At 39.4% G+C, this 11,504-nt stretch overlaps 1 long non-coding RNA gene across 1 annotated transcript; it reads left to right on the forward strand.

Annotated features, from left to right (window-relative positions):
* Positions 1-1,951: 1,951 nt before the first annotated feature.
* Positions 1,952-7,752, forward strand: LOC137851794 (uncharacterized). Its single transcript, XR_011093480.1, has 2 exons — positions 1,952-2,095; positions 7,490-7,752. It is a non-coding gene; the product is annotated as an uncharacterized lncRNA (long non-coding RNA).
* Positions 7,753-11,504: the final 3,752 nt, after the last annotated feature.

The following is an 11,504-nucleotide window of genomic DNA, read 5'->3' on the forward strand; positions in this document are numbered from 1 at the left end:
GAGAAACTGTGGATGCCCCACCCCTGGAGGTGCTCAGGGCCAGGCTGGATGGGGCTTTGGGCAACCTGGTCTACCAGGAGATGTCCCTGCCCATGGCAGGGAGGATAGAACTAAATTAACTGTAAGGTCCTTTCCAACCCAAGCCATTCTGTGATTCTACAATTCTATGATTCTGTAGCGCTTATCTCCAAGAACATGTCTCTCTTCTATGTAAATTTGGAGTCTCAGTCAACTCTGAGTTGACTCTCACAAACTCCCACAGACCAATATCTTGAGCAGTAGATGGAATATTTTATTTTGATATATAATATATCTCAAATCTCCTAAGGTAGCTGCTACCAACAGTATCTCCTTTGTCAGAGTTGTATATCTTAAAATATAGGAGTTAGATACTGAAGTTAGTTATTAACATGAAGCCTCCAGATTTTATAGCTATTCCAATCTAAAATCATAATATAAAGTTCAAAGAAGCCAAAAGAAAGAAGACAGAGAAATTCCTATTCAAAAGAAAGTCACAGGAAATACATTGTTGATACAGCCTACAGGACCCTGTGTGCTAAGGCACCTGTGATTCAGGTATTTTAGTGACAGCGTGTGAATTCATTCATTACCTAGAGAGAGCAGGATTCAGGTTGTGAACCCATGCATGAACTGAGTTCAGTTTTTGGAGTTTAGCTCTCTACATCACTAAAACTTCACCAAAAGTTTTATTTCTTTCTGAAATTCAAATTTAGACCCTTGATTGCAAAGATCAGGTCTACAGCATGAAGCATCTCTGAGTTATCTCGGAGCATCTGTTGCCTCAGAATCCCACACTGCCTAGTTCCAAAAGCCTCGCCTCCAGTGTCGTTAATGAGTCTGGGAACAGTAGCCAGGGACATGGAGGACAGCTTGGAAGTCTGTAAATTAAGAGAAAACTGAAGTTTGACACCCACAGCAGACAAATCCTAGGGATTCTGCAACACATGTGCAAAAAGAATAGGTGCCTGAGTGATAGCCTAATGAGGAAAATGAGTCAGTGCTGGACTGTGTCAGGAATAGCACTTCCCCATTTTCAAAGACCTTTTTCCTGGTATGAAGATTTTTTTTATTATTATTTTTATTTTGAATGGGACCTATTTAATATAACACTGCCTGAACTAATTATGTTAGACTACCCATCCTGCAAATTGTTCTTAAGGAGTAATTTGAACATCTGGAGGGAGGTCATAGGACAGGGAGTCACCTTATCAAAACTCTGTTCCTGTTCTGTCCTGGATATGTTCCGGGGAACTCTTTAAAGAAGTGAGGCTGTTCAGTCTAGAGGCTAAAAGTATTAGAAGTGTAAACTTGAATTTATGAATGACAGACTTAAACCCACAAGAGTTTTGCATAGACTGGTGGCACCTGTATTTCATGGGTTTTGTCAGGTTTAATCCTGACAAAAATAAATGAGTATTTAGAGCTAATGATGAAAGTCATTATAAAAATTCATAATATTGATTAGACTTTTGTAATTGCTTTAGATAATATAATGTACAAAAGCATTCAGGGATGTAATGAACATTGTGAGAGGGACTGAGCAAAAAAGTATGGATTGAAACCAACACCAGACTTGCACAAGAAACAGAGAGCCCTTTTACAAGGTGACAGGAATCCAGCACAAAAGAAGAGATTGGGTGGCAGCTGTTTTCCTGTTTACACATTCATTCCGTATGTCTTGCTGACAGACTGCTTTACAGCAGACTGATCCTTCACCGAGTGTCTGAGCATGGGGTCCTGTTATACCATGAGAAAGAAAACCTTTATTTCAACAGGCAACAACTTAGTAAGGAAACTCCAGGAATGTTTTTTTGATTTTATTTATTTATTTATTTATTTATTTATTTATTTTCCCTAGCAGACCTATAAACACATTTGGGTAGAAGGGCAAAGGCTGGGTTCCTGCCCTCCTCATCTCAGCTGTCCATGGGGACTTGTCAGATTTGTTGCCATCACGTCAGCAGGGCAGGAGGCAGCTAAAATCAGCTTCCTGCCATAAGGGAATACGCGGCAGATGGCACTGTTTCTTTAGCAGTCTGCACCAGCCTCCTTTTCCCTTTGTGGGAAGTTCCAGGTACGTTTTTCCTCCCTAGCTTCCCTCCTTCCAAGGGATTTTATCCCATTTTCTGTGATGGGGTTCATCCCCAGCCGGCCGTACTGCTGTGGTGCAGGGGTGCCTGCCCCCCCCCCCCCCTCCGCCCCGTGCTCCTTGCTTAACACCACACTGACTCCCAGCAGCAGCTTTCTGTAGTGAAAACCTTGTATTTGCATAATAATTTATTCCCATTGGTTCCCTCGTATGCTCAATTTAATTAGTTTGTAACATTTCAGTAGTGTTTTGCTCAGATGTTAATAGCATGTTGGGAAGGCTGAGCACGTTTTTGCCATGTCTTTTCACTTTCAGGGCACACAGACTTCTATCTCTTTCCATAACTTTGTCTTAGCATATTGTTTTATTTATTTATTTATTTATAATGCTAGATGTTTTGATGCTTATCTCCTTCCATCTTATAGTTCTTATGCCAAAGAATTTTTAAAAAGGCAAATATTTCTGGGTTTCCCTCACCCCTTTATAATCAGTCATTTAGATGTTAAATTAGTTTAGACTTCTCTAGATGTGCTTTAATTAGAGAGACACTTGTTTATTTACTACTAGCTGCATATGGATGAGCTGGCTTTCTAAATGCAGTCCTAACCTGAGAGCTGCTGAAAACTTCCTCTAAAATCAACCACTATCAGAAAGTTATTGTAGATTTAGTCATTAAAAAATAACAGAGGAATTTTATTTATCTTTACAAATGCTTACCCAAACAGGACGATTTTCTTAAAGAACATATGTGGTTTGGTCTCGAGGTGCCTGGCCACCTGCCTGGAAACCAAAGCTCACCATTTGGCACCATTTGTGCAAAATCACAGAATCACAGAATTTCTAGGTTGGAAGAGACCTCAAGATCATCGAGTCCAACCTCTGACCTAACACTAACAGTCCCCACTAAACCATATCACTAAGCTCTACATCTAAACGTCTTTTAAAGACCTCCAGGGATGGTGACTCCACCACTTCCCTGGGCAGCCTGTTCCAATGTCTAACAACCCTTTCAGTAAAGAAGTTCTTCCTAACATCTAACCTAAAACTCCCCTGGCACAACTTAAGCCCATTCCCCCTCGTCCTGTCACCAGACACGTGGGAGAACAGGCCAAACCCCACCTCACTACAGCCTCCTTTAAGGTATCTGTAGAGAGCAATAAGGTCCCCCCTGAGCCTCCTCTTCTCCAGGCTGAAGAGAGTTCAGTGCTTCAGATGGGGAAGGTGAGTGTCCTGCAAGGGGAATGGGGGCTGCCTCACTCCATTGATAATAAGCTCCAGGTAAAGGCAAACCTGGATATCACCCACAATGCAGGTCCAGATGCCTGAACCAAGGTTGCAGGCAAGATCCTGGATCCAAAAGGTAGGACTCTTGTCTGAGTGAAGCAAGCCACATATCTTCTGTGCTTGATCAGGACATGAAGCACTGCTTTCCCTCTGGAATATGGGAAAAACATGAGGTGTGGGTGCTGGAACCCACAGAGTATTTGTCCATGAAGTAGGAAACCTTCCCCTGAGGCTGAGACTGCTGACACTAATTTTTACCTCTTCCTGTGGAAATGGTGAAATAGTACAGAAAGAAAAGTGGCTTTCATGGAGGATGCAATAGCAAAGCAAGCCTGACATGAGACCCTAGAAGTTAGGTCCTCATAGGTGATTGAGGCATTGCTCTCCTTTGTACCACTTCTTCCTAGCTCTTTGGGTCAGAAAATAGTTAATTGGTTAAGGTGCCACTAGGATTAGGTGACTGTGGAGTGCTGAGTTTACAGTCACAGTTTTGAAGTTAAGTATTAAATCCTGTTTTGGAAACTAAAGATAGATCTTTGCTATGGAAGTCAGGATTTCTTCACAACTGTTGTAGAAGAAATCCATGGTCATGTACTGCTGCCATTTTGAGACAAACCTTGCTGTCAATCATCCTGTCACAGAGCCATTTTGCATCTTGATTTTAAAGCAGGCTGATGAAATTCAACATATCCCACTGTGAATCTGGAGAGGACCAGGATTACTGAAAGTTCTACCTTCCTCATCACTTTGGTTTGTAGCTTTGAGCTAGAAGAACATCTGGTTCCCAGCAATATAACACTGAGCTTTTTTTGTGTTCTTCTGAAACCCTCCCATCTTTCAGAGTTGTAAATATGAATGAGCCTTAATGCAACAATGAGAAAATGTAATCCTTGGAGATGCAAATGGGGGCAGTGGACTGGTTGAATTAGTAACACCCATGACTGTGAGTACAGGGGCTTCCAGGCTACTTGGACAATGGAAATAATAGAAACTATTAATTTGGCATGAAATCTCAAAAGTCTGTGGTGCCCTTTTGTCACCCTGAAAATATTCAGTCTTTTTGTTAGTTAGAAGAGTTAATTGACATTAAAGGATTTGGAATGAAAGACCTATCATTAGATCCTCCTTTCGATTCTCCTAGAAGTACAGGAGTGTTCCTGATAGCATAGACATGTTAACTGACCTTAGACAAGAAGTGTTGCCCTTTTTGTTTGTTTCTGATTACAGTTAACAACAAAATGAAAGAAAATTTCTCAAAAAAAAATCTCAAGAAAAAAAAAAGTGTATGTACTTGTGTTCCGGGAGAATGAATACAAAATGAGAAAAATCTTGCAAGACAAAGCAAAATAAACACACACACACACAAAATGTGTAGATTAAATTATGTAATCCAAATGTTATTATTATTAATAATATTAATAATAATATTATTAATAGGAACTATTCAGATGAGTAGAAGCTCAAAAATAAGCCAGTATCTCATAGGTTTGTTTTTGTTTTAAGACAGCTGGAAAACAATGTATTCTTTAATGATACATGCATGTTAATATAAATTGTGTACTCCACTAATCTAATACTCATGAAATGAGCACATCCATCAGGGAAATTATACAATAACTTCTTACTTGAATAAATCCTGCAATGAATATGTTATAAAAATAATTAATAGATAATGTCAATTGGCTAGAACTTTATCAGAAGAGAATGGTCTCCATTTGTAAAATTAAAAAAGCCCAAGAAAAACTGTGGAGAGTTGTAAAATAAAGTCACAGTTTTTTCAAACTATGAGACTTATTCTCTGACAACATTTTATTCTATTGACATTGTTTCTATTAAACTAATTGATTGATGGATGCTTTAGACAGCTGACTGACAATTGTTCTTCATATCATTTTGGAAAAACTGGGACCTGATTAGCTTCAATAATGTTTTATTTCCTCCTAGCCAATAAAAAGTCAGCTCTATCAATAAAATAATAATTTCTTATTAATGTGCTATATATTTTTGAAGAAGGGGGCTATTTGATTTCTTTATATAGTCAATTAGACATGACAAGATATGCTTTGAATACATCACCACCCACTCATTTCTTCAGCAATGTCCATAAGAAAGAAATAAAAGAGGTATTTTCAAGCATCAAAAAAACCCTTGCTAATGTTTGGTTTCAGAGACAGGAAAAGGTTGGTTTGGTTCTTATTTAATCTCAAGCTTTTCCTTGGGGCAGAAAACATTGATATTTTCATTCCTCCTTGGTATACTGAATTTTGCCAGATTTTCTTTATATTGGCTGAATTGACTGCCTCATCTCCTGCACTGCAAAGACAGGCAATGTTCTGCAAAAATACAAAATGCCTAACAGCCTCTGGGAATCTGCACAGAGCTGGAAGTCAGCATTTAACTCCCAGTTCTGCCAAGTCTTGTTTATGTTTCCTGATAGTTCTCGGCCTTTGTTTTAGACCTACAGCTACCACTCGATGAAGCTAACAGGTTTTAGTCCCTGGTTACAAATAATTTAAGAGAGAAGTTGCACGGGTTTACTTCACATAGAGATGGAGCCAGAAATCCATATTCAAATTGTCAAAAGCCCTGATGTGATCAGAAAGTATAACACTGTACAGAAGTCAGAGTGCTAGCTAGGAGAAACACAAGTTCATTTCTCTGCCATAGCCTGTGAAAATCAAACTCCAATTTTTCATCTCTCAGAAAATCCCACTACATGCTCAATTTAAGCTGATTGCATGGAATAACTAAGGCAAAACAGAGCTGGAAATCCTTAACAAATGTTGGTGAAGCCATTTAATCTTGAACACAAGAGTTTCATGCCCCTGTGAGATCCATTAGCTCTCATTTAAGACACTTAGCTTGCTTCATGTCACTTCTAGGTGACCTATGAAGGTGCTTCTGCAAATATTTGTGGGATTCTTTGTGTTCACTTTGCATCTTCTCTCTCTCATTCTCTTTTTTTTTTTTTTTTTTTTTTTTTTTGTGGTGGCGTGTGTGTGTGTGTGTGTGTGATGGTATTGCTTCAACAGCAAGGGGAAAGGGATCTTCCACCCGGGATTACTTTATGTATTGAGCCAGTCACTACAGATTTTAATTTCTAAATTGAGACCTTCCAGCCCAAGATGTTCTACAAATGGAAAGGATGCAGTAATTTCTTCTGAATGAGAACTATTGAATGAGCTAGTTTATGTAGAAAGGGAGCTCTGGATAATGCCAGCTGGTATTTTCAAAGCCCATCCACCACATCAAGGTCATTGTACATGGGGAGCTCATAGGTGCAAGTCCCCAGCACCTAGTCAGAGTTCTGGTGTCTCTGAGATCTGATGGAATCCCTGCTAATCAGTATGTAGTCTTAAATCCAAGTTGAAATTTAAATCCAATCTGAAGCAATTATTACCTGGTCCAGATGTTCTGAATATTCTGACTGATTGTATAAATGCCTTTAATTTTAATGCTTTTTTGTTTTCTTTTCTTTTAAATACCAGTGTTAATTGTACACAATGAATGATTTGATACATTATATTTATTTTTGACATTGTCTTTAACTGTAGCTATAAAAATGCATTTTACCTTTTTCAGAATACAGGCCTAATCTTGCTTTCATTTAAGTTAATGGCTAAATTGCTATTGACTGTGGTAGGAACAGCTCTATGCCCATATATATTTAACTGCTGTAATGTAATTACTTTCACAGTATGGATCAGTGTTTGCAATATAGGATTTAAGTTAATAATCCTTTTTATATTGCTATATATGTGAAAGGCAAACTTATAATATAGAAATAATATGCTCAGTGCTGGCAATATAAAAGATTAAATCATACAACTTACATTTTTCCATAATAAACTTGCAGATTCTAATTAGAACTAAAGTGAGCTCTGTCTATGGATTTATCTTAACTCACAAGGATTATCTTCTGCTTTATAATGTGAGTGCAGCTTTTATAAATTGAAAAAGAAATAATGAACTTCCAGGTTGATTGAAGCTGCCACAGTAACAGGGACAAGAAAGAGCTTGAAGCCCATTGGCAAAGTGTGTTTTAAAAATATATATCCTTGCTTATCTTAATTCACATTCTGCCTCATTTGATAGGCTCAGGATTTCACCTCTGTGAAGGAAAAGATGTGGTACATCATGTTTTGAAGAACATAAGCAGATTTGACAGAAGTCTGGAACTAAGGATGTGCTTTCATGGAAATGGAAATTTAAGGCTGCATGGATTTCACTCCCATCTCTTAAGCAACCATCTTGGACCATCTTCTTTTGGAAGAGACACCCACCATATGTACATTCATTGTCAACAGTTTGGATTCTGAGTTTTCTTGGATTAATAAATACTTCTGATTTTCTAGCAAGCATGCAGAATATTCGGTAACATTGCAGAGGGCCATTGCAAAGGGACAAATCAGTTTACACAGAATTATTTGTGTAGTCAAAGGAAGTGTATATTTGACATCACAAGCCTGAAATAATTTATTATTGAGGTCCCAGGGCATTAGTAGATGAAATGTCCTGTAACAGAGACAATATTTCTCTGTACGGTTTGCTACACAAGTAAATATGCTGTCCAGTAGATAAAGTGGAATCAGAATACAGTTTAGTCAACACATACACAAAAAAAAAATAATAAAAATACACTGGAGCTAGTTATCTAGAGACTTCCACAGCTAAACCTCCCATTTCAAGAGACAGAGGTAAGTCTGGTGTATGCTGCCACTGCGAACAAAGAGGACAACCACACAACACTGAACTGCTGAGTAACAAAGGCAGTGGCTTACCAGCACAAAAACACTCAAGCACTTATTTAGTAAGGAGTATCAGGAGCAACCTATTTTCTGTAGCACAGTCACTGCTGATATGGTCAATCAGAGATGCAGCTGCCCTCATGCCTTGCACGGGGAATCCACCAGATGAAGCGTTCCTAAAGAAAAAGTTTGGCAGTACCTGTGAAATGAAGGATCTCCTCTTGTCCCATGTGAAAGTACAGAAGGCGAGGGTGCATTGGATCTTAACACACATAGACATAGAGACTTTGTTTTATAAAGATTTCTGTTTATTACAGGTGTCCAGCAATCACCACCATCATACTGTGATCAATAAGGTGAATATACATATGTAGATAAGAAGCTATACTGCCAGGGAGCAATTATATATTTATGTAGTAAATATTGAGGGAATAGAACTAATTATTAGTAGCAGCAATTAAAGATAGTAGGAAAGCTATTAGATATAGTAAAAATCAGTAATATAGCAGCAATAATAGATAAGCGTTACAGATTCAACAAATTTATCAATAGTATGGCAGTGAATATACTTGTTATGGATTACAAACTCCTCAATACTATAAGGATGACTATACTTATGATAGTTTAAACTTTTCAAGACTATACTTAGGACATGCTATGTACATATTAAAATTATATATGTTTCATAAAATTACTGATACAAAGGTCATGAAACCAGAACTGGGGGCCAAACAACCAAAAAAGGGTCTAAATTAAGAAAACTAGCCTCAGAAATGGGTTAATAACAGAAAATGGTCTCAGAAGAGACCAACCCCCAGAAGTGGGCCCAGTAAAATAGCAAACACAATCTCACTTGGAAGTTCATCCACATCACAGAGTTCAGAGTCAGCCAGGCATCCTCAGTGAAGATTCAGTTTGTTTAGGAGATGCTGAAGGAAAGAAAACTTGATGCATGAGAAGTTCTCAGAGAGAGAGAAAGAGAGAGAGAAAGAGAGAGAGAGAGAGAAGCAACCAACAAATGATGATATTTCTTATTCTCCTGGACAAAATTTTGCTTTTACAGACTATATTTTTTCTTTCAGGAGATAATTTGCTGCTACAATTCCTTGTTTTTGCCCTCAGTGTTGGCATCTTCAGAATGTCTCTGGTTCTTAGGTACTCAGCTGCACTTCAAAAAGGCCCGCTGTGCCTTTCAAGGATGTTCCTGGTTCCCAGGCCTAGTTCCCAGGCTGGAAGGCATTTTCCTCTATCAGTGTTTTAATAGACATTTTCTGTCAACATTTTTCTCATTATAGCCAGGTCACTTTTATTGCTGCTCCCATCACTTCACTCTCTGGCGTGTGTGTGTGTGTATTTGCATTAGTAATTACCCAGTCAGAAACTGGTGAGAACCACAGAGCCAGACTTTACTAGAAGCGTGTTATGTCTGTTTGCAGAGCACAAGCCTTTTAAGACCAAACCAAAATTTCCTCCCTCTCTCTTTCCCTCCATCTTCCCCTTCCTCTCTCCTTCCCTCCATCCATTCTTTTCCCTTTCAAAAAACCAAAAAAAACCCAACAACAACAACAACAAAAAACCAACAACAAACAAAAAAACAAAAAAAACACTTTGTTTTCTTAGCAGTAGAAGAGCTTTCAGAGCAGAGTTGGGAATTTTTCCTTTTCCCTCCCTCAAAAGATGTAGGCTGGCTGTCAGAGCATGTCCTAAGACATGAGATGCTGTTCAGACTTTGGGGTGGGAGAAAGCATGCTGTTTTTGAGGCAGTATATTCTACTTCCACAAAGATCTGTCTAACCTCTATGCTAGTGAATCAAGAAACAACAAGATAAGGATCCTCTGCCTTGCCTAAACATTTCTGAAAGAAAGGCTGTCTGTGTTCACTTTCAGGTGGTGGCAGGCTGCAGACCCTGGGAAAAGAGAGGGGTACGAGTGCTCTCTATCCACTTCTCTGTTCTCAAGGACTGCAGACTTAAGGCACAGCTCTGCTCACAAGTGGCTGCATCTTCTGCCAAAGGTGCCTCTCTTGTCAGAGCTCAGATCCCCACACTGCAGCACACAGAGCCTACAGGCAGCTCCTCTCTGTATTTCAAAGACTAGGTGGGAATTGGGGCTCAAATTTTCCATGCTCCAAGACGAACCACCAGGATGCAAACCTGCATTTGGACATCGCATTTAATCAATTTCCAGAGACTGGCAGAGAAGAGAAGGTAGATATATTCTGCCTTCCAGTATCTGCTCTTAGCCACACTCCATGCCATTGCATTAAACTTCCTGTCTGGACCTTGATCTTTTTTTACCAGTCCTTTGGAGTGCTTACCTTAGCAGAATTAGCTATAGGGATGTAAATCAGGAGTTTGGAGTGGTGGTATAGAAACTGTTTTCTAATTAGTTCTGCTCAGTTTTATAGGATTTTGTAAACTTTGGCTTTTCTTTCATTCCAGACAGTTAAATTTCCCATGTGAATAAATCATTTCAAAGAAGCATAGTAACATAGAAAGGTTATATCAGATGGGACTTTTGGAGGTCAACTAGTCCATCCTCATGCTATAAAGCAGAAGTGATTTCAAAGTCAGATCAGGGTTGCTCAGGGCACTTACCTGTCAAGCTTTTAAAATCTCCAATGATGGAGTTTCCACAAGCTTTCTTGGTATGTGCTGCAAGACTTCAGAACTTTTGCTGTAAAGAAAAATGTTTTTATATCCAGCCCAAATTTCTCTGGATGTAAGTTGTTTCTGTCTTTTCACTCCTGGCCTCTGAGAAGGGTTTGGTTTCCTTTCTCTATAACCCCTGTTTCAGCAGTGGAGGGCAGTTAGACCTCCCCTTGGCTTTCTCTGCAAACAAAGCAACTTCTGCTCCCTTTCTTCATGTGCTGTTTGCTTTAGCTGCCAGCCACCTCAATGGCCCTCCACTGAACTCAGTCCAGCTCATCTACGTCTCTCTTGGACAGGGTGGCCTTAAACTGAGCACAATACTTCAGGTGCAGCCTCTCCAGTGCTGTGTAGAGGGGAATAATCACATTCCTCAACCTGCTGGCTACACTTGTGCTAAAGCCGCCCTACATGAGATTAGCTTCCATTGCTGAAGGCATACACTGCTGGTTCGTGAGCTGTTTGCTATTAACCAAAGCCTCAAGGCCTTTCATGCAGAGCTGTCTCTCTGCCTGGCCCTAACCTGTGCTACATCATAGGACTACCCAATCTCTGGAGGAGGACTTTGGATTTGCTTTTGAGCTTTGTAAATCAGCTCAGTTCTCCTGCTAGTGGAGCTTCATGTGAGTGGCAACCATACCTTTCAGCACACTGAAGCCTCACCTTAACTTGGCTGTAGGAATGAGCTTGCTGATATTGCCCATCATTTGGGAC

Source organism: Anas acuta, chromosome 2, assembly GCF_963932015.1.
Source record: "Anas acuta chromosome 2, bAnaAcu1.1, whole genome shotgun sequence".
Classification (NCBI taxonomy): Eukaryota; Metazoa; Chordata; class Aves; order Anseriformes; family Anatidae; genus Anas; species Anas acuta.